This window comes from Ursus maritimus, unplaced genomic scaffold (genome assembly GCF_017311325.1).
Source record: "Ursus maritimus isolate PB19 unplaced genomic scaffold, ASM1731132v1 scaffold_3, whole genome shotgun sequence".
In the NCBI taxonomy this organism is placed as follows: domain Eukaryota; kingdom Metazoa; phylum Chordata; class Mammalia; order Carnivora; family Ursidae; genus Ursus; species Ursus maritimus.
In genome coordinates, this window is record NW_024425563.1 from 87,245,689 (window position 1) to 87,273,492 (window position 27,804).

At 34.6% G+C, this 27,804-nt stretch overlaps 1 protein-coding gene across 1 annotated transcript in view; it reads right to left on the minus strand.

The window, feature by feature from the left end:
• Positions 1–27,804, minus strand: part of COG5 (component of oligomeric golgi complex 5) — a 277,974-nt gene that overhangs the window by 214,093 nt on the left and 36,077 nt on the right. The gene's annotated exons all lie outside the window — the stretch shown is intronic.

Sequence of the window (27,804 nt, forward strand, 5' to 3'; positions counted from 1 at the left end):
ATGTAACAAATCAAATTTACATAGTCTACACTTTAACAGTTTTTTCCCCAATTGTTAAAAAACTGTAGTCTTTCTTCTGCTATTAAATTTTTCCAACTATCAGTTTACAAGCAACAAAATGCTAGCAAACTATACCTAAATTTATAAAACTGTCTTTAATCCACACAATACAATAATAGTCTGTAATACTACTGTAACCTTTGATAACACTTCTCCAAAAAGTTCCTGATACATACCAACTGATGAGTAAATATTAGTGAAATTGAAATGAACAATTTTTAAACTTCTTACCCCATGTATCTTGTTTAGGAGAGTATTTTTCAAGATGTAACTCAACTATATCAGAAACTTCTATGGTGCTTGTTCGAAATTCCAATTTCTGCCCCTTCCCCCTTAGACTTAATGAATCAGAATATCTGTGGTTGCAGTTCTAATAAGTTTTAATAAGTACTCTTGGATGATCTGTGTGCTAGAGCTTAAGAACCACCACTCTCTATACTAGAAGAAAGACGATGTACCAAAGTGACAGACAGTCAAGAAGCCAAAAATGCAAAGATACAGAAGCAGCTCTGAACTCTGTTCAGGCCATAATGCCTTCCTGAAGAAAAAATGTTTGAGCTTACTTCATTTTAACTAATAAAATTTTAGTTGAATTATATATACTATAATCCAGCAGGACATCTGCTTCCTAAGAACTACAATTTTATTTATTTATTCATTGATTCATTCACTCATTCATCCAAGAAATATTTATTGAGCATTTACTGTGTGCCAGGTGTAGGAATAAGAACCAATGAAGTGTGGCTTTCACTGAACTTACAGATGACGGTAAGTGCTAAGAGAAAGTAAAGCACAGTAAGGGAGAGAGTGATGAGGGTTTATTTGTGCAGTATTGTCAAGAAAGTGCACTGCTGATGCTCAATAAATGCTGTTGCTTACGTGAATGAGCACAGCTATACACAGTCCTACATTTATTAGGTTAAATGGTCCTTGAAGAATTGATGACCTATACTCAACTGGTGCCCTCTTCCCCAGGCATTTCCCTTTTAATGTATTTAGTTGTTAATCACCCCTACACTAATCTTCATGTTAGGAGGAAATTAATTATGGAAATATGAATATTAATGATTTAGAAAAAGGTCTAGCACAGTAGTTGGCAAATAGTAGGTATACTGCAAGGCTTGTTGACCTATAGCATTGAAAATCTGAAATAGGACTGAATTTTGATTCTCCCTCTAGAATTCCACACACTCTCAATCCGCAATGTTCAGTTTTCTCTGTGACACATCTTTGAATAATAATCATAACTGACCTTATTAAATGCTTACTGTGATAATAAATGAGTAACTGTGTTAATTCTTTGGATTATCATCTTACAAATCCTCACGCCAACACCGTGAGGGAAGTCTTGCTGATATTTTTCCTCTAAATGAGAAAACATGCTCAGAGAAGTTAGGTGACCTGCTCTGCTTTACACAGCTTGCAGGAGCTAAAATAATTTAGGGTTGGAACCAAGGCTATCTTCCTAAAGTTTTATTTCCCTAAAATAAGTTATCTAGGCAAAATTTTCCTTTAAAAATCTACGCTCAGAAGATTAAATGGTACCAAACATGAAACACGACACTATAAAGAGCTATTTACTTTTACTTCATTCAAACAAATTACTCAGTTAATTGTAAAATTGCATAGCTACCATTTGTTGTAATGTTACTTTATTCTGTCCAAAAGGTAAGTACCATACGGGCATATTTTTGCTCATTTCAAAACAAAACTTCTATTAAAACATAATACCATACATAAGGGATAGGAATTACTTTTAAAGTAATTGCAGTGAAAATTACTAAAAACTATATTTTGTGCATCTTTTAAACAGATGTCACTCAAGTTAGGTAGATGGGTCCAGTCAAATATTTTCCTTTGTTATTATAATTCCCTTTGTGCCAACAACACAATTTGGGGAATATTCAGCTCTTCTTTGATAATTTACAACAACTTTAATTTCCTATTCTGTTTTATAACAGTTAAGTGACACTGATAATACTTCAAATGGTATTGCAGATACACCACCCTGGAAACATTTTTTATTAACCTTTTTACTAAGAACTCTTTCCAACAATATATTATCTTCTGTTATCACTCTTTTTAGCATTTCCATTGAATCACAGAACCAATCCATAACAAGTTATCGATGAAAATGGACTGCTACTGAATACGATTTAAATATACAAAAACAACAGTACAGGTAATTGGATATAGCCACCTTACAGAAAAACATTTCCAAATAATATATTCCAGATAAACAATGACTTTGGTTTAGGGTTTCCTGGAGTCTCATAAAGTCCAATGAAACTGTGCAAAATTCATGGGTTTGTGAATATGTGCTTTTTCCCTGGAGGGAACAGCGGCAAATTCATTAAGATCCTCAAGAGTGTGTGTAGCCCAAAACGAAAACAAAAACCACTAAGAAAGTAGGAAAGCAAAATTGGTAAATGCTACACATTAATTATATTCTGCCTTATTTTAAGGAGAATGTAAGACGACTTTTAAAAGCATATAATTTTAGGGGCACCTGGGTGGAACAGCGGTTAAGCATCTGCCTTTGGCTCAGGGCGTGATCCCGGCGTTATGGGGTCGAGCCCCACATCAGGCTCCTCTGCTAAGAGCCTGCTTCTTCCTCTCCCACTCCCCCTGCTTGTGTTCCCTCTCTCACTGGCTGTCTCTATCTCTGTCAAATAAATAAATAAAATCTTTAAAAAAAATAAATAAAAGCATATAATTTTAGATACAATTAAATGAAAAAATAAAATCAGAGCAATAAGGATTAAAAGAATAAAAAAATTAACTCTGGTATGAAATGTAAAAAACAAAATGTTTATCATTAATCCCTGCATTCTTGTAAGAAATGAGTCAAAAACTGTCCGTATATTTTCTATAAGATCATATAAAGAGAGTAAAGGGATTACATGACTCTTCGCATCAATAAAATAAAGATCTTCTCACTGTTCAGTAGAAGAACTAAGTGTTCATAATATTGAGACCAGATTGCAATGCCTTTCATGGATCTTCTCAGAAAGTACATTATGTGTAAACAATGTTTTTACAACAACTTTATTTTATTTTTTTAAGATTTTATTTATTCATTTGACAGAGAGAGAGACAGCCAGTGAGAGAGGGAACACAAGCAGGAGGAGTGGGAGAGAAAGAAGCAGGCTCCCAGCAGAAGAGCCTGATGTGGGGCTCGATCCCAGAACTCCAGGATCACGCTGAGCCGAAGGCAGACGCTTAATGACTGAGCCACCCAGGCGCCCCAACAGCTTTATTTTTTTAATGCTTTTTAAAAAGATGTATTTATTTGAGAGAGAGAGAGAGAGAGAGAGGAGACCCACGTGAGCAGGGGGAGGCATACAGGGAGAGAGAATCTCAAGCAGACTTTCTGCTGAGCATGGACCCGGAGATCGTGACCCAAACTGAAATCAATGGTCGGGAGCTCAACTGGCTGAGCCACCAAGCACCCCAACGACTTTATCTTTTAAGTTTACATATTTATTTATTTTTTAGTAATCTCTACATCCAACCTGGGGCTCAAACTCACAACCCTGAGATCAAGAGTTGCATGCTTGTTTGACAGAGCCAGACATATGCCCCTTTACAACAACTTTAAAGACAATGGAAGTCTCAGACAGTTACTGATGTCCTTCAATGTACAAAAATGGTCACAACAATCTTACAGAAAAGACAAAAGGTCTCATTAAGGCTAATTATGATTTTCCTCAAAGAACAATAATGGCATCAAACTAATGGGAAATTCAGTAAAAAGAATTATACAATAAAGAATAATACAATATAGTAATACAATATAATTTTGGTTTAATCCAAGGATGGATTCCAAAAAATTTAAGCAATGGATCTCAACCATTTCGCACACATCTAAGGAGTCAATCAGACTGGCTGGAAAAAAGATGTGGCACTTCCAAACAAATATAAGACAGGTGTTCTTAAAAACGAAACAACGTCTCCAGTTAAGTCTGATATGCTTACTCCTCTCCTCCCTCTGCTTCCCAACCTTCTGAGATTCTCTAATCAAGAGAAACAGACTAATTGGCCCTCAGAAAAAATTGTCCTTGGATTGCCTGAGTGGCTAAATTGTTTAAGCGTTCGACTCTTGATTTCAGTTCGGGTCATGATCTCAGGGTCCTAAGATTCAGCCCCATGTCGGGCTCTACACTCAATGTGGAGCCTGCTTAGGATTCTTTCCCTCTCCCTCTGCTCCTCCTCCCACCCTGCCCCACTCATGCACGCATGCTCTCTCTCTCTCTCACCAAAAGAAAGAAAAAAAAAGGAAGGAAGGAAAGAAGGAAGGAGGGAAGGATGGAAGGAAGGGAGGGAGGGAAGAAAATTGTCCTTAAATATTCTCTCTCAACAAAATTCTAGAATAATTGGCAGAAAAACAGTTAAGTGCAAAACCATAAACATGAATAACCATCTGAGCTGAGGGAAAGACTATCATCACGACACACCACTCTTGCACCGAGATGGCTCTTAGCAAATGCTGAAATGACAAGTTAAAGAACTGAATTTTCATCAACTAATCTGAAGATAAATCTACTTTGCCTGAAATATCTCACCCTTATTAAAACATCTTCCTACCAAAGATTCAAAGATACAGTGAGAACAGATACAATAAGGGCTAAAAGAATTGAGCCTTCAACTACATAATAAAACATCATATAAATATTTCATCACTGTTGTTAAATACAAGAAATAAGATATGAGTAGCTTTTACTTTTAAATATAGTATTCTTCTATCAGTAGCATTTATATTAAATACAACTAACTTCTCCAACTACATAAATGTTTCTAAAAACTTTATAACATATGTCACAGGATCTAGTAGGCAGATCCACAAAGTGCCCAGATGAATGTGCCAAGCAGCAATAACTGTAAAATCCTAGTTACTATCATAAGCAAGTCTGTTATCTTGGAAACATTTTTTAAAAAAATCATTAAAGCACATTAAATGGCCCGTTGTAATAGCACTTAACCCTCATCTGTCCAAATTTGAACATTTCATAAAAGGTTTCAGTTGTATAAACTTACAAAAGTGGTGGTGATAAGACAAGTATGTCAACATCAATATCACAAGGCAAAATAGAACTACGATCAGAGTATAAACAAAGAGCAATGGGGTGCAAAGTAAAGGGAGCACAGGTAAGCAGTACCCCCTTATCTGCAGTTTTGCTTTCCGCAGTTTCAGTCACCCCGATCAGCCACAGCCCAGAAGCAGATGATCCTTCCTTTGACCTATCATCAGAAGGCCGGTAGCAGCCTCACACTATATCACAGTGCCCGTATCGTTCACCTCACTTCACCTCATCACATAGGCATTTTATCATCTCTCATCATCCCAAGAAGAAAGGGGGGAGGGTAATAGGCAAACCAAATATTTTGAAAGAGACCACATTCCCATAATTTTCATAACAGTATAATGTTAGAACTGTTCCCTTTCCTAATTATTGCTGTTAATCTCTTACCATGCCTAATTTATAAATTAAATTTTATCATAGGTATGTATGTATAGGAAAAAGCATAATGCATATAGGGTTCAGTACTATCTGTGGTTTCAGGCATCCACTGGGGGTCTTGGAATGTACCCCTGCAGATGAAGTCAGGCGGGGGGGGGGTGCTTCTGTACCTGGAAAAGCTGCAGAAAGGAAACAGCAATTGAAATGAACTTTGACAGCATCCGGGCAACAACAGCATTATCAGGCAGAGACACAAGCATGAACAATTACAGAGCAACAAGAAAACAAACTCTCCAGACCAGGGAACAATTCAATTTGGCTGGCACACAGAGTATGAATATGTAAGCAGGAAGAGATAAAGCTGGAAAACAGGCTATATTCATGTTTTTTCAGGCAAAAAAAGTTTTTAATTTAAACCTAAAGCCCAGTGTCTTTCTAGATTTGACAGTGTGTGATGGCATCTAAAATACATATACTTACACTTTCTATCCTCATACTTTAGGCCCTCAACACACAGATCACTGTGTCAGCCTCTGATCTGGTCTCTCTACTTCAAGCTCTCACAATTTCCATTTTCCACTTCCTAAAATACAATTCCACTCATTTTTATCCCCTGTCACAGAAGATCTTCCATCAGATATCCTTCACTGAGACTTAAAGTACAACATGATATTTAATAAAAGTAATTAAAATCCAGAGGGGAGCAGAGTGGGGAGATGGGAGAAATAGGTGATGGGGATTAAGGAGTATACTTGTCATGATGAGCAGAAGGTGATGTACAGAAAGGCTGAATCACTAGATTGTACACCTGAAACTAATATAACACTGTATGTTAACTAACTGGGATTAAAATAAGAACTTAAAAAAAATTTAAAAATAGCTAAAATCCAGAGAGTAGTAGTAACAACTCAGTACTGCTCAAATGTAGAATTAGAGATAGCCACAAAGTTATACAAACACACAGGCTTGAAAAAATGTCCACGGAAAATGCAGTATGTCCAATTCTATTTTCCTATTAAAAACTATAAAAAAAAGAAACACTGGTAAAATAGTAACTAAAAAGTAACTTAAAAATAACTAAATGCAATCCAAAAAACCCCAGTTAACCTCAATATTTAAAAAAGGAAAATAAGAATAAACAGACAACTGACACAATAAATGTACATTATATGATGTGATTTGGGGGGGGGAACCCATTAAGGACTCAAACAAATAAAGAATGTATTATGAAATAGTAGGGTATTTCTAATGTGTGGTGAAGTGATGGATGATTCTTTAAATGATATTGGGGAAATAAGAAAATGTTGGAAAAATAAAGTGAAATGCTTGCCTATTCCCAAGGTCAGTGAATGCACAACTCCAGGAGGCACAGTTGATGTAATATTTCACGTGACACTGACTGGTATTGCCTAAACTCGTGACGTGAGGTGGTTATGAATGTACATTTATTGTTAAAAGCAAAATGTAAATCCTTGACTATGATGTATTTTTATCTTGTAATAATCAAAAGGAACACACTGAAATCCCAAACCGATCTCAAATCTTAGCTGGGACAAACATTTGTTCAAAAGAAAAATGCAGGCAGCATCATGAAGGAGAGGAGGCACCATCACATTTTTTTTTTAAGTTTTTTTAAGTTATACAAGTTGACTTCCACTGACAAATAATATTGTTATAGCCCCTACCCAAAATTTATGAAAGTCCCAAATTCACACAATACTTCTGTCTCACAGAATTTTGGTTCTCATTTGGTTCTCATCCACCAGAGTACAGAATTAAGTAAGTACTAAGTTCAAGTAGAGGTCTTCTTACTAGCTGCCTGCTCCTGGGAATGTTACTTAATCTCATGAAGACTGTTCCCTCATCTGTAAAATGGTAACATCTACTCAGGGGACTGTTGTGAAGCTTCAATGAGATAAAGTGTATGCAATACTCAACACACTGCTTGCTCACAGAAATCAAATGGCAACTTTTATCACTTTACTGAAATTTTATTTTTTTAAAAAATTAACAAACGTACTTTCAATTCAATTGTAGTTATGTGATGTAGTTATAAACGAGGAATCACTGTGGATTGATTACTCTAGCTCCTCAAAAAAGTACAACTCCTAGCTTCAGTAGGAATTTGAGTCTCGATATTTACTTTTCTTAAATGTTTTTATTCTCCTCTAGTAGCCATTTCTAACTTGAAAATCTTTACAGTAATACTTCAATATCTTGTTACTAGAAAAAATGTACAATGAATGTTCATTATATGATGTGATTTTGGGGGGAAAAAAGATAGCATTTTTGTACATTACAGCAGAACACAACCACAGATGGTGTATACCCAATATGATCTTCAAAGTATCATACAAATTTGTTCTTTACTTCTATTTCTAAAGAAAGAAAAATAAGAAGAAAGCAGTATTTGGGGGATCTATTATATACTAAGCAAGGTACAAAGCAATCTATAAACTCTTGTCTCATTAAATCTACCCTACAGTCCTTTGAAGCCTAAGAGAGAAGTTAACTTGTTGAAATTCACACAGTTATCCCGAGAAATGGAAATGGGATTTAAACCAAGATCTAGACAGTTTCAAAGCCTATGTTCTCCTGTCTCTTAATTACATAACAGGAACAATTTTGGTATTTTATGGTATGATTTTATGATGTTTTGAAGTCTCTACAGTGTTAGTAAAGTGAATATTACTTTGATGAAAGAAAAGTTTATGAATACTGTGTTGTTCTGGTTATTACATTAAAGTAAGTAGCCTCTGTATACCCATTCAACAAGATTTATTCATAAGTCATTTACCCTCAGTAGAAGTCTTTCCAAAAACCTTCCATTTTTATTTTTGCTGAAGTTAGCTCACTCTAAAATATCAATCGCATTCTTTAGCTTTGGGTGGAAAGCCTCTATTAGGTGACTATTCTTAAGTATCCCCAAATCTTATAAAGAAACAACAAACAAAATACATTCTCTCTATCCTTCACCCTCTGTCAAGCAATTACCATAGCTGGAGAAAACCAGGCAGAGGTTACTTCTCTCCTTTATCTTCCAAAGAGGAGATCATCATCTTGGACAGCCTTCCATTCACAAAGCATAACTGGATCAAGCTGGAGGAGGCAGGTCACCATACAGCACCTCCCAATAAAACACCATTTTATCCCACTAACACTCTTACACTTTAAACTGTAGATAGATATTTTAACCATTCATGCTCTCCACACTCTGTCCCAAAATAAGACTCTTCTTCAAGTCTCTTCCAAGCAAAGGTTTGGATTCTGCAGATATCTCAATGATCTAATACATCTCCCAAAAATTAATATGAGCAATTTTCAAACTTCTTTTGGCAATATAACTTTTTCTTTTTCAAACAAATTATTTTACCAAACCCAAATTTGTAAACAAGACAAAAGCAGATTACTCTCAATGAAGTAAAATTAAAGGATCAGAGTCAAAAAATTCAACATTCTCTTCATCCAAATACCTCGGACTCCTCAGAACACAGTGCAAAACAAACATGATTTTGAGCTACTACCTTTCATAGGACACGCTACAGAAAATATTCTGCTCACTGCATCAAAATCCTGACTAAATATTATTCTTATATCTGTTAGAAATTAAGTATACCTATGACTCATAACCAGACTCTACCACATCTGTAAATATGACCTGGGAAAACATGCTACAAATGTCCCAAAGACCAAGAATGGATTTTAGCAATCTGCATAACTCCAAAACAGTTCTAGAGAGGAGCACAAAGTAGGGTTTAAAACATATCTATCAGCATAGAACTGAATATATAAATCTGGTTAGGACAAAAACTTTTCTTTAATTTCCAAATTATCTGTCTGTAAGAATCTTTAATATGACTTGAGGCCACTATTTATTTCTTAAGAGCAATAGGGGGAAAATGTATCATTAGCCATGATACAAGAAGAGTATGCAGGATGTTTTTTAAGTAAGGTCCCATACAGCTGTTTACTTTAAAACTACCAGTTAACATTTTGTATCTGTGTATAAAAATGGTGTCTGTTCCCTCAAATAACTCTGGCACTTTCTTTTTCCATGAGGAGACACAAGACACAAACACTATGGGTAGGTGGGTGGGTGGGTGTATATTTTATTTTGTTTTGACTCCAACCTCTTCATAGGGCCGACTTTTTAAAGATCAGTCATTCTCTTTCCTACAAAAATAAATAATCTTCCTTTCAGATAATTGATTTGGTACAAATGTTATATGTATTAGTTTCTTATTTGCTACATAGCAAATTACCACAAACTCAGAGGCCTGAAAACTACCCATTTATTATCTTACATTTCTGAAGGTTAGAAATCTAAAGTGGGTCCCAGTGGGCTAAAACCAAGGTATTGGCATGGCTGCATTCCTTTGAGGCTCTAGGGGAGAATCTGTTTCTTTGCTCATTCAAATTGTTTGGCAGATTTTAGTTCCTTGTGATTATAGGACTGAGGTCGTCCCCACTTCCTTCTTGGCTGTCAGCTGAGGACAGTTCCCAGCTTCTAGAAGACATCTGCATATCTCAGCAGATGGACCCCTTCCTTCATCTTCAAAGCCATCAAATCTGGTTAAGTACTTGGACTTCAAATCTCTGCTGCCTCTTCTTCCATTATTGCATCTCTCAGACTATTCTTCAGCCTTCCTGTTCTACTTTTAAAAACTCACATATTTAGAATGGATCCACTTGGATAATCCAGAATAATCTTCCCCATCTCAAGGTGCATAAACTTAGTCACATTTGCAAAGTCCCTTTTGCCATGTAAAGTAACACCCTAATAGGTTCCAGGGACTAGGATGTGAACATCTTTGTGGACCATTAAATCTGTGACTACTACATGATACTTACGGAGCTACTCTGACTTGAAGTCAGGTACAAAACCACAGAATGTTATCACTGTCCTTTGACTAAACTGCAAAAGTTATTAGGCCCAAACATATTAGAATTCAAAATGCTGAGCAACCCCCATTAAGCACAACCACTATCAGAGAATCCATCAATCTAAATAGTTATCACTAAATCCTTACTTTTTAAATGGATATCTAAATATCTGAACAGATGGATGAATATCTAAACATCTGAACAGAACTTACTTAAGGCTGAGTAAACTAGATTTCTCCCTGTAAAACAGCACTGGTTCTACCTTTAAGCTCCCCTCTTTGTTCACTTCCTCAATGTCCCACAAATTCTTATCTAGAAGTAAGCCTCCCATAAGGCTAAAGCCACACTGGAAGACACACAGATTTGGATGAGATTTTCTGGAAAGCATGATGCTTTTTGTATCACAGACATAAGAACAAGCTTGTCAAATGGTAATAAGACCCATGAGTGCAAGGCACAACATGCAGAATCTTAGATTCCCCATATTAAATATATTCAAAGACTAAATAAAGAAATGGTATTGCTACTTTTGGGGCACCTGGGTAGCTTGGTCGGTTGAGCATCCAACTCTTGATTTCAGCTCAGGTCATGATCTCAGGGTCATGAGATCGAGCTTGAGATTCTCTCCCTCTCCTTCTGTCCCCTCCCCCCACCCCGGTTCTCTCTCTCTCTCTCTCTCTCCAAAACAAATGAAATATTTTTTTTTAAATGGCATTGCTACTTTAAACTAGTTTAAGAGAAAGAATAATTTCTATATGCTCTTCTAAGTACTTACCTTAGAAAACAAATTGTTAGTGAGAATGAGCCCAAGAAACTGACTTCAGTCTTTAAGTAAAACTTTCCACAATACATGTCATCTTTTCAAAACAAAGTGATAACTTTTAATCATACTCCAAAAGGCAAAATAATGATAGAATGACATGACAAATTTATTGTTCTAAGTTTGTATGTTACTTAGACTCTCTTAAACATTCTTGTATCCATTCATTCTTTGGAATACTGAGATTTCATATACATACTTAAGTCCAGCATTTATCATTACCTCTAATAATATTTAAAAACTAAAAACTATGTTTGAATTCTCAACCTACACATTTTTTTTCAGAGTGATTCAAATTTAAAATGCTTGCTCAATATTTTATGGGCTTTGAGTGCATATGAGAAAGAGGCAAATAAATATAAATTAATTTAGTCCAGCTTCCATTAATGGCAAAATAAGTTGGTCAGGCATAGTTTCCAGAAGATAATTTTTAAACCTAGATAAACCATTTTTCAAAACACACTATTTGAGGGCCCTGGAAAGTGACCGAAGCAGGAATTGACTAAAGGTTTACATTTGAAATGCAGAAACTGCAATGGGTAAGAATTGCAAGTCTGGGCTTTTTTTTTTTTTTTTTTTTTTTTGCTTCCAGGCACTCACCAGAACTACTCCCACCAACACCCTTAATTCCGATATCCACAGCTCTTGCAGTAGAAAAATACAGTCTTACAGTCTATAGGTTGCAGAGGCAGACAGATAAGCACAAATTTAGGGAAGAAACTCTAAAAGCAACAGAGTCAGAGAAGGAGCAAGACTCAAATCCCTGGCTTACCACTGAAATATACATGCAGAGGCAAGATCCAAGGAGATGCTGAGTAAAGCAAAGCAAAAGTCGGAGGGGAGTTTGCCCTTAAAAGACTGGTAAAATAGTTAAGTTTACTGTGCTTTTTAGACTGAGGGCATTTCCCAAACAATACACAGCTCAAGCAGCAGAAAGCTGGGGCCTTATTAAGTTGAGGTGTAAGAGGACAGAGCTTATCGCTGAGGGAGCAGCTGTAATTTTAGGGAGGAAACTTAAAAGAAAACAAAAAATGCAGAGAGGTAAGGCCTATATTCTTAGTATCAACTCTGCCAAACTTCTAGGTGACAGCTAACTACAAGGCGCAGAGGAGATTCATCAGGTACCAGCAAACAAATGCAAGAGCTATAAGCTGAAAAAACTAAGCAGTGACAAAGGCAACAGAGTACAGGGGAAACGGTCTGCTGCTTGTGACCAGACAAGTTTTCTGCCAGCTAAAAGGACAACAACACAAAAGCAATCCTCAGAGAACATAACAAAATCTAGAATGACTAAAACATATTACCTACAACGTCCACTTTTCAATAAAAAATTACTTCACATGCAAAGAAATAAGAGTGTGTGACCCATGCTCATGGGAGAAAAGAAGGCAGTCAATAGAAATGGACTGCATCAGTGAGCTCATATGTGAGATTTAGTAAACGACAACTTCAAAGTAGCTACTATTTCACCTGAAATAATTTAACACAAACACTAAGTACACTAAATTAAAGATGCTGTTGTAATCCCTAGTGGAACTCCTACGAAAATAATGCAAACATGTAGCTAAAAGGTCCACAGACAAGTATTTGATTAACACAAAAGAAAGTGGGAAATTACAGCAAAGAAAAGCCCAGGATGAAATGGCTTCAGTGATGAATTAAAGATTACCAGAACTTCTCAAACTTTTCCAAAAAACTGAAGAGGAGGGAACATTGCCTAACTCATTCTATACGTTAGCATTACCCTGATACCAAAGCCAAAGACAGTACAATAACACTATAGGCCAACATCCCTTATAAATATGGATGCAAAATCCTCAACAATATACTGGGGGCACCTGGGTGGCACAGCGGTTAAGCGTCTGCCTTCGGCTCAGGGCATGATCCTGGCGTTATGGGATCGAGCCCCACATCAGGCTCCTCCGCTATGAGCCTGCTTCTTCCTCTCCCACTCCCCCTGCTTGTGTTCCCTCTCTTGCTGGCTGTCTCTATCTCTGTCGAATAAATAAATAAAATCTTTAAAATATATATATATATATATACTAGCAAACTGAATTCAGCAGCACATTAAAAGGATTACATACCATGACCAAGTGGAATTTATCTTTGTAATGCAAAAATAGTTTAACATACAAAAATCAGTGAATACACTATATTAACATAATGAAGGAGGAAAAAAATCACATGATCATCTCAGTTTGCAGGGAAAGGATCTGACAAAATTCAACATTCTTTTGTGATAAAAACACTTAATAAAATAGAAAGAGGAAAGAACTTCCTCTGCATATTAAAGGCTCCACAAGAAAAACCCATAGTCAACATCACACTCAATGACGAAAAACTGAACATTTTCCCCTAAGATCAGGAAAAAAGGATGACTGCTTTCCCCACTTCTAGTCAAAATTGTACACGAAGTTCTGGCTTGTGCAATTAGACAAGAAAAAGAAATAAAAGGAATTCAAATTGGAAAAGAAGTTGTAATATTCTGTTCACAGATGACAAGTGATATACAAGAAAATCCTAAAGACGACACACACACACAGAGCTAAAAAATGAGCTCAGCCAAGTTGCAGGATACAAAATCAACACACAAAAAGCAGTTATATTTCTATATACTAGCAATAAACAATTCAAAAAGAAAATCAGAAAATAATTCCATTTATATTGTTATCAAAATGAATAAAATACTTTGGAACAAATTTAAGGAGGTTAAAAGCCTTATATACAGAAAACTACAAAAGACTTCCAAAAGAAATTAAAGACCTAAATAAATGGAAAGACTGTCTTCATAAATTGGAAAACTGAGTATTTTAAGATAACAGCACTACCCAAAGTAATCTGAAGATCTAATGCCATCCCCATCAAAATCCCAATAGTACCTTTTTACAGAAATAGAATAGAGCTTAAACCATAAAACTCTTAGAAGTTTTAGGGGGAAATCAATTCTTAGATTTGGCAATGGTTCTTTTTTTTTTTTTAATTGAAATATAGTTGACATATAACATTACATTAGTTTCACATAGTGATTCAACAATCACATACATTCCAAAATGCTCATCATAACAAATGTAGTTACTATAATATTGTTGACTGTATTCCTTATGCTGTACTTTTCATCCTTGTGAATTATTTTATAACTGGAATTTTGTACCTTTTAATCTCTTTCACATATTTCAACCAACCCCTTCACCTTCCTCCCTCCTGGCAACCACTAGTTTGTTCTCTATATATGAGTCTGTTTCTCTTTTTTGTCATTGTTGCTCATTGGTTTTATTTTTTAGATTCCACATGTAAGTGAAATCACACTGCAGCAATGGTTTGTTAAGTATTACACCAAAAGCACAGGGAACAAATGGAAAAAAAAAGAAGTTGGACTTCATCAAAACGAAACTTCTGCATCAAATGATACTAACAACAGAGTGGAAGGATGGCTCATAGAACAGGACAAAATATCTGTTAATCATGTATCTAATAAAACACTAGCATCCAGAATATATTTATAACTCAAGAATGACAAAAAAACCAACCAACTTAAAAACTGGGCAGGGGCACCTGGGTGGCACAGCGGTTAAGCTTCTGCCTTCGGCTCAGGGCGTGATCCCGGTGTTATGGGATCGGGCCCCACATCAGGCTCCTCTGCTATGAGCCTGCTTCTTCCTCTCCCACTCCCCCTGCTTGTGTTCCCTCTCTCGCTGGCTGTCTCTAACTCTGTCAAATAAATAAATAAAATCTTACAAAAAAAAAAAAATTGTGCAAAGGACTTGAAAAGACATTTCTCAAAAAAAGATATATAAATGGTCAATAAGCACATAAAAACATGTTCAACATCATTAGTCATCAAAGAAATGCAAATCAAAACCATGAGACACTACTTCACACTCACTAGTATGACAATTATTGGAAGGAAGGAAGGAAGGAAGGAAGGAAGGAAGGAAGGAAGGAAGGAAATAAAAGGTACTGATGAGGATGTGAAGAAATTGGAACCCTAGTATATTGTTGGTGGAAATGTAAAATGGGCAGCCACTATGGGATATAGTTTGGCAGATTCTCAAAATGTTAAACACAGAATTAGCACATGACCCAGCAATTCCACACCTACATATATACCCAAAAGAACTAGAAACAGGGACTAAAACAGACACTGGTATACCAACATTCATAGCAGCATTTTTTTAAGATTTATTTATAATTAATAAATAATGAGAGAGAGAGAGAAAGCACGCACACACAGATGGGGAGGGGCACAGGGAGAGGGAGAGAGAAACTTAAGCAGACTCTGCTGAGCATGGAGCCCAACACAGGGCTCAATCTCAGGACCCTGAGATCAGACCTGAGCTGAAACCAAGAGGCGGAGGCTTAACTGACTATACTACCCAAGTGCCCCCATAGCAGCATTATTTACAACAGCCAAAGATGGAAACAACCCAAGTATCCATCAACAGACGAATAAACAAAATATGGCATATACATGCAATGCAGCATTATTCAGACATAAAAATGAAATGAAGTTCTGATATACACTAGAACATAGATGAACCTTGAAAACATTACACTAAATGAAGTAAGTCAGACACAAAAGGACAAATATTGTATGGTTCCACTTATATGAACTATCTACAACACATAAATTCTATCATAGAGACAGAAAGTAGAACATAGGTTACCAAGGAGTAGGGGAATAGGAAAATGGGGAGTTATTGCTTAAGAACTGTAGAGTTTCTCTTTGGGATGATGAAAAGATTCTGAAAACAGTGAGGTTGATACAACATTGTGAATGTACTTAACAACACTAAATTGTACACTTGAGAATGGCTTTTAAAAAAGGACAAAAAGAAAGAATGCATGAAAGAAAGACAGGAACAAAAGAAAAAAGATGACAGAAATAGAATACAAGAGCAAAATGGCAAACTTAATTTACCATATCAACAATTAGTAAAAATATAAATGGACACTCCAAACAAAAGGAGACTGAAATTATGAGAATGAATTTAAAAAAAACAAGAGCCAACATATTCTTTTACATGAAATACACTTTAAAGACAAAATAAAAAATGGCCACAGTGATAAAAATATAATGTGGCATAAAGATAGACACAGAGATGAATGGAACAGAATAGAATCCAAAAAACACCTACATATATAAAAAGTCAACTGACTTTCTACAAAAGTCCTAAGGTAATTTTATGGAAACAACAAGGTCTTTTCAACAAAAGGTACTGGATCAGCTGGATAGCTTTAAGGAGAAAAGATAAGCTTCAACCTTTCCCTCACATTATATAAAAATTATCTTGACATGGATAATGGACCTTAGTACAGAAACTAAAACTACTATAAAACTTCTAGAAGAAATGTAGGCAAAATCCTTTGCACTCATAGGATAAGAAAAGACTGTCTTAGATTGGGCTCCAAAAGCACAAACTACAAAACAAAACAAGATATACTGGGCTTCATCAAAATTAAAATTTTCTGCTCAAATACCACCACCAGGAATATTAAAGGCAAACCATACACTGGAAGAAAACACACAAATATACATATCTGACAGAAGATTTGTATCCAGAACATATAAAGACCTCTTACAACTCATTAAGAAGACAGAAACCCACTCTAAAACAAAGGCAAGACATCTAGACAGACACTTCAAAAATAAGGCAAACAAAATGGGAAATAAACACAAAAATAGGCTCAAAAATCACATAATCATGTGAATGCAAATTAAAATCACAAAGAGATACCACTACACATCTATTAGACTGCCTAAAATTAAAACAATTCACAATGCCATGCTCTGAAGTATGTAAAGCAAATGGGACTCTCATATACTGCTGGTGAAAACGTACAACGTACAACCAGTTTGGAAAACAGTGTAACAAATCTTAAGAAGTTAATCATAACACAGATAACTCAGGAATTCCACTCAAGGTATTTACCCAAGAGCACTGAAAATAAACGTTCAGAAGAGCTTTATTTACAATAGTCAAAAAATGAAAACCACCCAAATATGCATCAAAAGCCGAATGGAGAACACACTGCGGCATATATGTGCAGGGGAATACTACTCATCAAAGGAGTACATACTGTAGGATTCCAAGTATATGAAATTCAAGAAAAGGCAAAAGGAAATCTCTAGTAACACAAAGCTTATGTTGGAAGTGGGAAGACTGACTTAAAGAGGCACCAAACAACTTTTTGGGGTGATGAAAATGTTCTGTATCTTGACTGCGGTGGTTATTATACCCATGTATACACATAATCACATCCCATCATAGTGTACAGTTCAAATGGGTGCATTACTGTATATAAGTCATATCTGAAAAAAACAGATTTTTTACAAATGAATTCAAATCTGTTTCTTGATATTTCCCAAATAAGGAACATCCACCTAGTTTCAATCTAACTCTGGTGCCCACATTCTTCTCCCAGGTCTTCAATTCAAATCCATCATTAGTCCAGCTCCACTTGGGAAGTAAGGGACAATGCTTAAAGCACAACAGAAATATACTTAAGAAAAAGGGAGGGGGGGAGGAAGAGGAAGAAGTGGGTGGGAGAGACTGGAAAGATGAGGAAAAATGGAAAAAGGATGGGGGGGAGACATGAAGAAAGAAATAATGAGAGAAGAAGAGAAATGAAAGAAAGGAGATAATCTGAAAAGATTATAAGTGTGAACATACAGGTTATAAAGACCATAGCAATATAAAGTATTAGTATTAATATTCAGAAAACTTTTTAAAAGGTGTGTGAAATCAAGAAAATAAGAGAACTGACTGAAATGGTAATGAGATCTGGTATCTGTTTATTTGTTGCAAATAGTCAAGCAGTAGGTCTCAACTTCAAAGTTTAGATAGAAATAGGGATAATATCCAGTCACTATCTCTAGTTCCTCCTTTTCATCTGCATCGATGTGCAAAGAAAGCCTTTCCAAAAAGTTTGGAACTTCCCAGCTCACTCCGTCAAATCTCCTTAGCTCAGATGAGATCACATGTCTAAACAATTACAGGAAAGAAAGAAACTACTAAGACCAATCATGATCTAAGCCCTGCAGTAAGGGCGGAGCCCTTTCCCTCAGCCCAGGGTTACTAAGATGAAAATTCAACAAATCTTGGACTCTGCCAGAAAGGAAGAAGGAGAGAAAGGATTTGGGAAGACAATCAATAACGTATATTACACTGATGGAGTACAGATCCATATGTTTTGGAAACCAAATTAAAATGTAAGAGTTGGCATCCTGTTTTGAAAAATAAAGATCCTATCCAATCGCTCTTTCCTAAAACAGACGAAGGAGGTGTTCAGGAATAGTTGCTGACAAATTCAGCTTTTTCCTCAAGCAGCAGCTCTGGTTACTTGAGAAGTTAAGAAACTGAATCTCCAGAGACGCAGACCATATAATTTAGATATGGAGATTTTTCAAAATAGATGTCACTAATCCCTATAAATGCTACAGAAAAATCTTTATTAATTTCCATGTACCATCTCATTCTGAGAATCATGCCTTTTTAATGTACCCACCAGAAATAAATCAGCCTTAAGATATATGCCTAGCTAACAAACTTGGCCGTTTTGAATTATATGGTATTAACTAATTGGATTTTAGAGAATGGTTTGCCAGACAGGATGATATCAGGATTTTTTTCTCCAAAGTGGAATTATTTTAATATATTGATATATTAATATTAGTGTTAATATGTAAATAATATAGATCACCACCACTGAACATATTCCTAGTTGTGATGATAAAATCATATTACCAGCATTATCTTCCATTTAGATATGGTAGAAAAGTATATTTCTGAATCACTGTCACAGATTTCAAGTCTGTAACATATAAATTAAAACCAACGAATAAAACTGCACCCTGTTTTACTGAAGACATCTCTCAGAATATCATTCCTGCCTACCAACCCTATTGTTTACATGGTATTAAAATGTTAAACTCTGGGGGTGCCTAGTCTATTAAGCATCTGGCTCCCTGCTCAGCGGGGAGTCTGGTTCTCCCTCTCCTTCAGCCCCTCTCCACTAGTGCTCACTCACTCTCTCTCAAATAAATAAAATCTTTGAAAAAACACAATAAAAAATAAAATGCTAAGCTCCATAAATACACCTACAATCATAAATTTACATCAAACACTTTTAGGCTATAGCTAAATTTAATTTACCAAACCAAAGACTGATAAAAATGTTTCATGTAGTTCTAGGCTTTTTTATACATAAAGTAATGAATATAATGGCAATGAAAAGTAGAACATCCCACCTAAGCTTCCCACAAAATATCAGACTTAAGAGATCCAGAAGCAATTCACTAAGAAGTAAGCTAACACCATTTTTAAAGAACAGTAAATAAAATAATCCAGTAAAAAAAGTCAATAAAATAATAAGCCTGTATTTCTGAGGCACTGTTCATATCCATTTAAAATATATTTTAATTTTTAAAACTTAACTTTATTAATACTAGTACAGAAAAGAGGTTGAGAACTACTGGGTTAAACATCCAAATGGAAAAAAAAAACAAAAAACAAAACCCTTAGAACAAAGAAATCAAAAAATTTGATACATTACTAGTCTGAAGAACCTTACACTAAATAAATCATCCTCAAATACTCCTAAATGTTCCAGCAGATGACAAATAGTAAGGTGTAATACAGAGCTTCCATAAGCATTAAATGACCATATGGAATAAAACATACACCTAGAAATGCTACTGTAACTTTGAAATGTATGAAAATATTCTGAAGTTCACAAAAGGCAAGCTGCGGGCGCCTGGGTGGCTCAGTCAGTAAAAGTGTCTGCCTTCGGCTCTGGTCATGAAACCAGGGTTCTGGGATCAAGTCCCTCATCGGCCTCCCTGCTCAGAGGGAGTCTGCCTCTCCCTTTCCCTCTGCTGTTTCCCCCACACTCTCGCTCTATTGCTCCCTCTCTCAAATAAATAAATAAAATCTTTAAAAAAACAAAACAAAAAGTAAGCTGCTTGTTTTGTCCGGATGTTGTCCTGCTTTTTTGATACTATATAAGATAAAACCAATAAAATAGGATCATAAATGCTATGTTGGTTATCATCTGATAGCTATAAACTTTAGTGACATTAAATTCCATTAGTTAAAAAAAAGGGGTAGTGTATAATTTTAATATGCTTATCTCTACAACACGCGAACCCATACCTAAGCATAAGTCCATTATTCTGAACATTTGGATTTGAGCACAGCATCACCCCCACCTGGTGGTAGCTGAATCCAGTCACATGTGTAAGTAATTTAGAGACCATCTAAAGCAAACATACTTACTGAAAATGTTTATCATCACAGGTGATTACAATGTAGGTTAAAAAATGCATATTGAACTCCCCATGTTGAAGTTGTCACAAAAAAACCCTACACGTGTATTAAATGCATTTAAGAAATCACCTCGGGCCTAATTTAATACTGGAAATAGCTATTTAGCATATTTACAAATTTACCTATCAGAAGAAAATTTTAATAAGCTTGAAATAATAAAACTTTCTGAAATTTTCACCAACTACATCATCTTGCAGACATCTCAAAAAACATTAATCAGTTCAGTAAATTATCAGTCACCTACTATGTGGCAAAGATTATATAAATCATAGTTCTCTCACCTGTGCATAAATCAGAAATGTCTACCTATACGTACTGTTTTACTAGACTGAGAAAATATCAGTTACAAAAAGAAGAGTAGTGGATGAAACAAACATATAGATAATCCTTTCCTTCTACATTATATATTTTCCAAAATACTTCTCTGATAAATTTGGTTTACAGAATATTTTCTCATGATACATGGTACTAATGTATCACAGCTTAGCAACACAATTATAAAACTCAGAAAATAGGACATAAGTAATAAAAATTAATTTCTATTATATCCAACTGCTTAATTATAACTTATGCTTGGTTATACTTTTTAAAAAATAATCTTTAAATGTTAACTCAATAAAGCTTTAATACAGAAGTTACTAACAACAGTCAACCAATAATCACAACATGAAATACATTATACAAACATGGTATATCTTAAACGTCTTTTTTTTAACTTTTTTTTTTTTTTAAAGGCCCTGGGATGTCTACTAATGGTAGCAATGCCTTAAAGTAATTGAATGATGCTATAGAGTTTACGGAAAAGAGTACAGCACTGGTGGATAGGAGTTCAGGCTCTGTCATCAGATTCTTACAGATCTACCAGGCATGTGATCTTAGAACCCACTAGAATATAAGCTCTTACAAAAGGGAGAGGAACTCCTTTTATGTTTTGTTCATTGATGTATCTGCAATATTAAGAATAGCGCGTGGCACGTGTTAGCAGGCATTCAATAAATATTGCCTGAATAAAAGAATGAATTTATCTAAGTCTTATGGTGAGAAACTGAAGCTTTTTTCTTATCATTTCATGGAAAGTGCAGATGAACCAAGATGAGAAAGCTGGAAAGAAAGGAGACTGGTTTCTCCCATGGATGATGAGAATAATAATAATAATAACAATAATAACATCACTGTCATCATCATCAGTTTATGCTTCATTTCAGATAAGGACATACCTTAAAACTTCCCAAACACAAAAACTACGTTTACTCATATTATACCAGGTTCCCACCAAGCAACAGGGCTTATGTGTACTGAAACCTACTTGCTAAGTAAACTAAATGAATTATAAATCATGATTTTCATAAAAAGCCTAGGGAGTATCCACATAAAAATGTGGTCTGCTTACTTTTTTATGGAAAATTTTTCTCCTCCAATCCCTACTTGTAGGATAAGTAAAAATTAATTCAGGTACTAAAAATTTTTAAACTACCTAGAAATAAAGTTATCATAAAACACAATATATATTTTAAAACTAAATATCTTTGAAAATATAAAAATAGATTCTAATGAATGAGAAGACATTATATTTATGTTTAGAAAGCATCAATACCATAAAAAGATACAAAGCCTGTCATATTAACCTATAAATCTGAAGTATCTAAATACTAACAAGTGTATTTGAGCAAGTGGGATTAGCAGAAAATCATTCTAAAATTCAAGAGACCAAATGTGCGACTAAAATTTAGGGAACACTCAATCTCCCAAATTCATATGTGGAATATAACTGTACTCAGCACTGGGATATAATTTTAATTGGAAGCAGAAACCTAATCAATTTTATTGTGTCCTACTTAGATAAAATAATGTATAAACTAAGTAGGGACAGTCAATATGAAGCATAAAAGAAGAAATAAAGATTTAAGAGTCAAGAGATTGACAGTGACCAAAGAGAGGACTCCCCATGACCCAAGACATATTCAGAACTCCAGATAAAAGTAGGCACATTATTAATGCGAAGATGTAATAACCATCAGGCTTATCACAGTTTGCACCAAATATCTGAATCATACAACCAGCTTCCCTTGATCTAACTCAAATTCTACCAAGTCTCTGATTACAAATTTGTTTTTCCATTTAATCTATCCAGAGAGAAAATTAAATGTGTTCAGCTCAACAAACAGCAGGTATCTCATGGCAAATTAATGAACAGTGTTCTGGATTATAAACCAGTATCCTGTGAACTTGGTTAATATAAAGAGAAAGATGAAGCATTAATATGGATTTGCAGAATCAAGAAAATTTCAGAAGGATGAGTTGTCATTACAGTTTGTGAGAGCTCCAATCGCCCCTACCTATGTATGAATCCCCTATCCCATTTCTCCCCAAAAGCTGTGAAAAGAATGCCTATCAATGGGAGGAGGAAGAATCATGAATCATCTCTACCTCAACTCAGGACTCACAAAAAGCTGGGCTGCGATCCCCTCTGCATCATCCCTTTTTCACTCGTATTGCTGGTCTCTGATTTGTTGCTCATTCTTACTATGTATTTTTTATTATGCATTTTTATAAGTCAAATTAATGCCTTCTTTACAAGTCAGGCAATAAAATATCCATACACAATTTTAATTCTCACTGTTGGCAAAATAAAGTTTATAAGCCAGAAAAAGTAAGAGAGATATAAACCCTGAATTATAGTAACTTCACAAGGTAAATATTGGCTCTTGGTAGTCATGACTCTCAAAAACCTCTAGTAAACTTTAAGATAATTAAAGATTCATTGTTTAAAAAAAAAAAACTTTCGAAAGTAAGGGTCTAATACAAATAAGGAGAAATAAAATGGAAGGAATCTAAATGAAATGCTAAGTAGAGAGGAACTAGGGTCAAACTGAATCTCTCAACAACTCCAAGGCAAGTAGTACACAAGAAAAAATTCATCTACCAAAAATCAAAATAGTACAGATTTATGTCTTCCATGTTCTCTCTACACTTAAATATTCTAATCCAGTTTATCCAGCAGAATTTTAACATTTGATAACACTAAACCAAAGAGTACACTAGATTCCTCACCAATGAGTGTATGATGGATAGGTCAAGGTGTCTATAGCTTCAATTCAATGCAGAAAAAGTATAAATGCATTACATGGAATAAGGAAACCTGTTATTCAAACTGACCTAGATATACTGATATTACAAAAACCTTTTCAATAGTTCTAATTCTAAGTAATTTCAGACACTAATTTATTTTGTAAGAAGGTCCCTTCCTCTGGTTCACAATGACAGCTTACCAAGCTGCTCAAAAAATTCTGAAAAAATATAAAGCTTATGAATCACATAAAGACCCTGATTTGATGGGCTAACAACAATTTTAAAAGGTAAGAGCACCAAAAATACATTTTAAAGTACATTATCTTGCTGATGTTCAAAAAAATGTTATCAATTTGTAGTAAGGCCCATCTAAATTTCCATCTAGTCTTGGGACTCTTCTTAAAGAAAAGCTTTAAATCAATGATACAATTTAATCCTGAAACCTACACTGAGTAGTTTTATAAATCATTACATAATAGTCTGCATGAAAAATTACAAGTATGCCTACGCTAATTCTGCTTATTCTCTGGCAGTATACTAGTACACTAGTACAATTTTAATTTGTATTTCCCTAATGGCTAATGATGTTGAGCACCTTATATGCATAGCTGCCATCCATGTGTCTTCTTTGGTGAAGTGTCTACAAATCTTTTGCCTATTTTTTTAATTGCATTGTTTGTGTTCTTACCAAGGTTGTAGAGTGTTCTATATATTCTGGACTAGTCCTTTAGCAACTATATACTTTGCATGTATTTTCTTCCTGTTGATGCCTTGCTTTTCATTCTTCTAATAGTATTATTCAAAGAACAGAAGGTTTAAATTTTGATAAAATCTATCAATTCTTCTGTGTGTGAATTGTGCTTTGAGTGATAGATCTATGAAATCATTTTCTAATTCCAAGTCACAGAAATGTTCTCTTGTATTTCATTCTAGATTTTCTATAATTTAGGTATTATATTTAGGGCTATGATCCATTTTCAGTTAGTTTTTTTTTTTATATGAAGTGAGGTATGACCGCAAGTTCACTGTTTCGCATTTGGCTATCCAATTGTGCCAGTATCATCTGTTGAAGACTACCTTTTCCCTGCTAAATTTGTCAAAAATCAGTTGTTCATATAAGTGTGGGTCTATTTCTAGACTCACTATTCTGTTCCATTGATCTGTTTGTCTATCTTTTTGTCTTGTTTACTATAAGTTTTTGTAGTAAGTCTTCAAAACAAGTAGGGTTAATCTTCCAATTTTATTCTTTTTTAAAAGCTTTATCTATCTAGATCCTTTGCATTTCCATATGAATTTTCAAATCAGTGTGTCAATTTCTAAATAAAAGCCCGCTGGGATTCAAATTATAACCATATTGAATTCATATAGATCAATACAGGGAGAATGGACATCTTAACAAACAATATTAAGTCTTCCATTTCACAGACAAGGTTTATTTATTAATTTATGTCTTCTTGCACCGTTCACAATGTTTTCTAGTTCTCAGTCTATATTATGTCTTACGAATCTTTTGTCAAATTCAACCTAAGTATTTCATATTTTTATGCTACTATAAATGGTATTTTTGAATTTCAATTTCCAATTGCTTGTTAACAGTAGAATATATGGAAATAAAACTAATTTTTGTATATTAATCTTGTACCCTGAAATCTTGCTAAACTCCTTTATTAGTTCAAATTTTTTGTAAACTCAAAACAGAGTACCACTATACAACTATTAGAATGGCTAAAATTTAACAAGACTGACTATTACAAGTGTTGACATGTGGAGGAAGTAGAATTTTCAAACACTACTGGTAGGAATGTAAAATTTTACAACTACTTTGAAAAACACCTTGGTAATTTCTTAAAAAGTTAAACATATATCTACGATATGATCTAGCCATTCCACTCCTATGTATATATCAAAGAGAAATGAAAGCATATGTCCATACAAACACTTGTACATGGATGTTCATAGCAGCTTGATTTGTTATGGCCGAAAACTAGAAACAACTCAAATATCCACCAACAGATTAATAAATAAAACAACTGTGGGAGATCTAATAGATGGAACACGACTCAGATATAGAAAGGAATGAGCTACTGATATACACAACAACATGGATAAATCTCAAAATTAACTGACTGGAAGAAGCCACAAAAACACATACAAACTGTATTATTTCATTTATAAAAAATTCTCTAAAGTGCCAACTAAATCTACAGTGACAGAAAGAAGACCAGTAAATGCCTGAGGAAGGCTTGCCAAGTGGCATGAGGAAATTTTGGGAGTGAGAGTTATGTTCATTACCTTGATACTGGTGATGTTTCATGTCAAAACTTACCAAACTACACATTTTCAATATGTGCAGTTTATTGTATGCCATTTAGACCTCAATTTAAAAAAAGAAAAGGTACCATTATAAAATAATTGTCACCAGGTACCAGAATATACTTTTTATATTGGTTTGTAATTCACATACCATAAAATTCAACATTTTAAGTGAACAATTCAGCAGCTTTTCTGTATATTGAGGAGGTTGAGCAACAATCACCACTATTTAATTGCAAAACATTTTCATCACCCCAAAGAGAAATCTGTAGCCATTAGCAAGCAGCCACTCTACATTCCCTCCAGTCCCTCAAAATATACTTAATTTCTAGATGACAATGTATTTCATCTGGTCTCTGCAATTCGACCCTTAAGACCTTTCAAGTTTAAGAGATTATTTTAAGTTAATTTCAAGGACCTATGTAAACACTGCTACTCTGCATCATTTTATTCTTTCTAATGAGAATCAGAACCATACTGATATAGACACTGGTAATTTCAGAGATGTTCCAATCATAAAATATCATTTTGTATATACGTGTAATTCTAATAGTGAGTCCCAAGTTATTACTTTTATTAAAATATTAATTCCAAAAGTAGCAACTTTATCTTCCTCTTGCCAGGGTTGGCTAAGACTGAATCACAGTGGTGAATGACGAAGAGATGAAGTCTTTGCAAATTTTGAATGGTACATAATCTGCAAAGCTTTAAAAATTTAAGTTAATATAATCCATTTTGAGATAATTCCACCACGAACTATATTTTCTCAACAACTGTTCATCATTTAATATTTATAAAATTTTGGATAAAGCCAATGCCTAATTGGAAGAATAATGGGCTTATATTCTACATTGAACCAACTGAGAACATTATGATTGATACTTGTGTCTGTTTTTTTAAAAAAGAGGACATCACCATTTGCATTACAGCATCTGTTTTTTCTAGAAAAAAAATAATAATCATATTCAAAATCTAGCAATTTTTTTATTATGGAACAGTGTCAGTGATGACAAATATGCATTATAAACCTCAGAATAATTTGTGCCTGTTTTTAATGATTCTATTATCCTACATATTATTTCTGGAGCAAAGAAATTAAATGTGATAAAGCAAAAAATAAAAGCCGATACTAAAATTTTTACACTCCTACATTTAGCACATACCGTGAAAAAAACATTCAAGCGTTACTCACTGATGAAAAATTAACTTTTTAACAGACTTGTAACTATAGAGAACAAACAATGATCATCAGAGGAGAGGTGGGTGGGGGATGGGTTAAATAGGTGATGGGGATTAAGGAGTGTGCTTGCTGTGATGAGCACCCAGAGATATATGAGCACCCAGAGATATATGAAAGTGCTTTATTATAATACACCTGAAACAAATATAACACTGTATGCTAACTAACTAGAACTTAAAAGCTTACATTTTTAAAATTTAAATAAATATGTAAATAAATACGAACTTTTTATGCAATATATTCCAAGCATACTAAATCACACGTTAGACATATTCCCATCGATGTGCCTAAGCAATGTATTTGAGCATTAAAAACTGATATGGAAGTATCATTTATGACAGGCTATATTTCTTTAGTAAAAAATATGGAATAAGCATTACAACCTGTGTAATTGAAATATCAAAGATAGAAAAATTCAAAAATAACATGTAATGCATATCTTTCTGATACTATTTTCAAAGCACACCACCAACAGTAAGTAGACTCTTGATACTTGAATTGGATATCATCAAAGACCTCTGAACCTACAAAGGTACAAAATCACTAAACACATCCACTTCAGAAAAATTACTGAGTACCCAAAGAAAAGAAGAAGACCACAAAGCCTCATTAAAATGCAGGTGTTAGTTC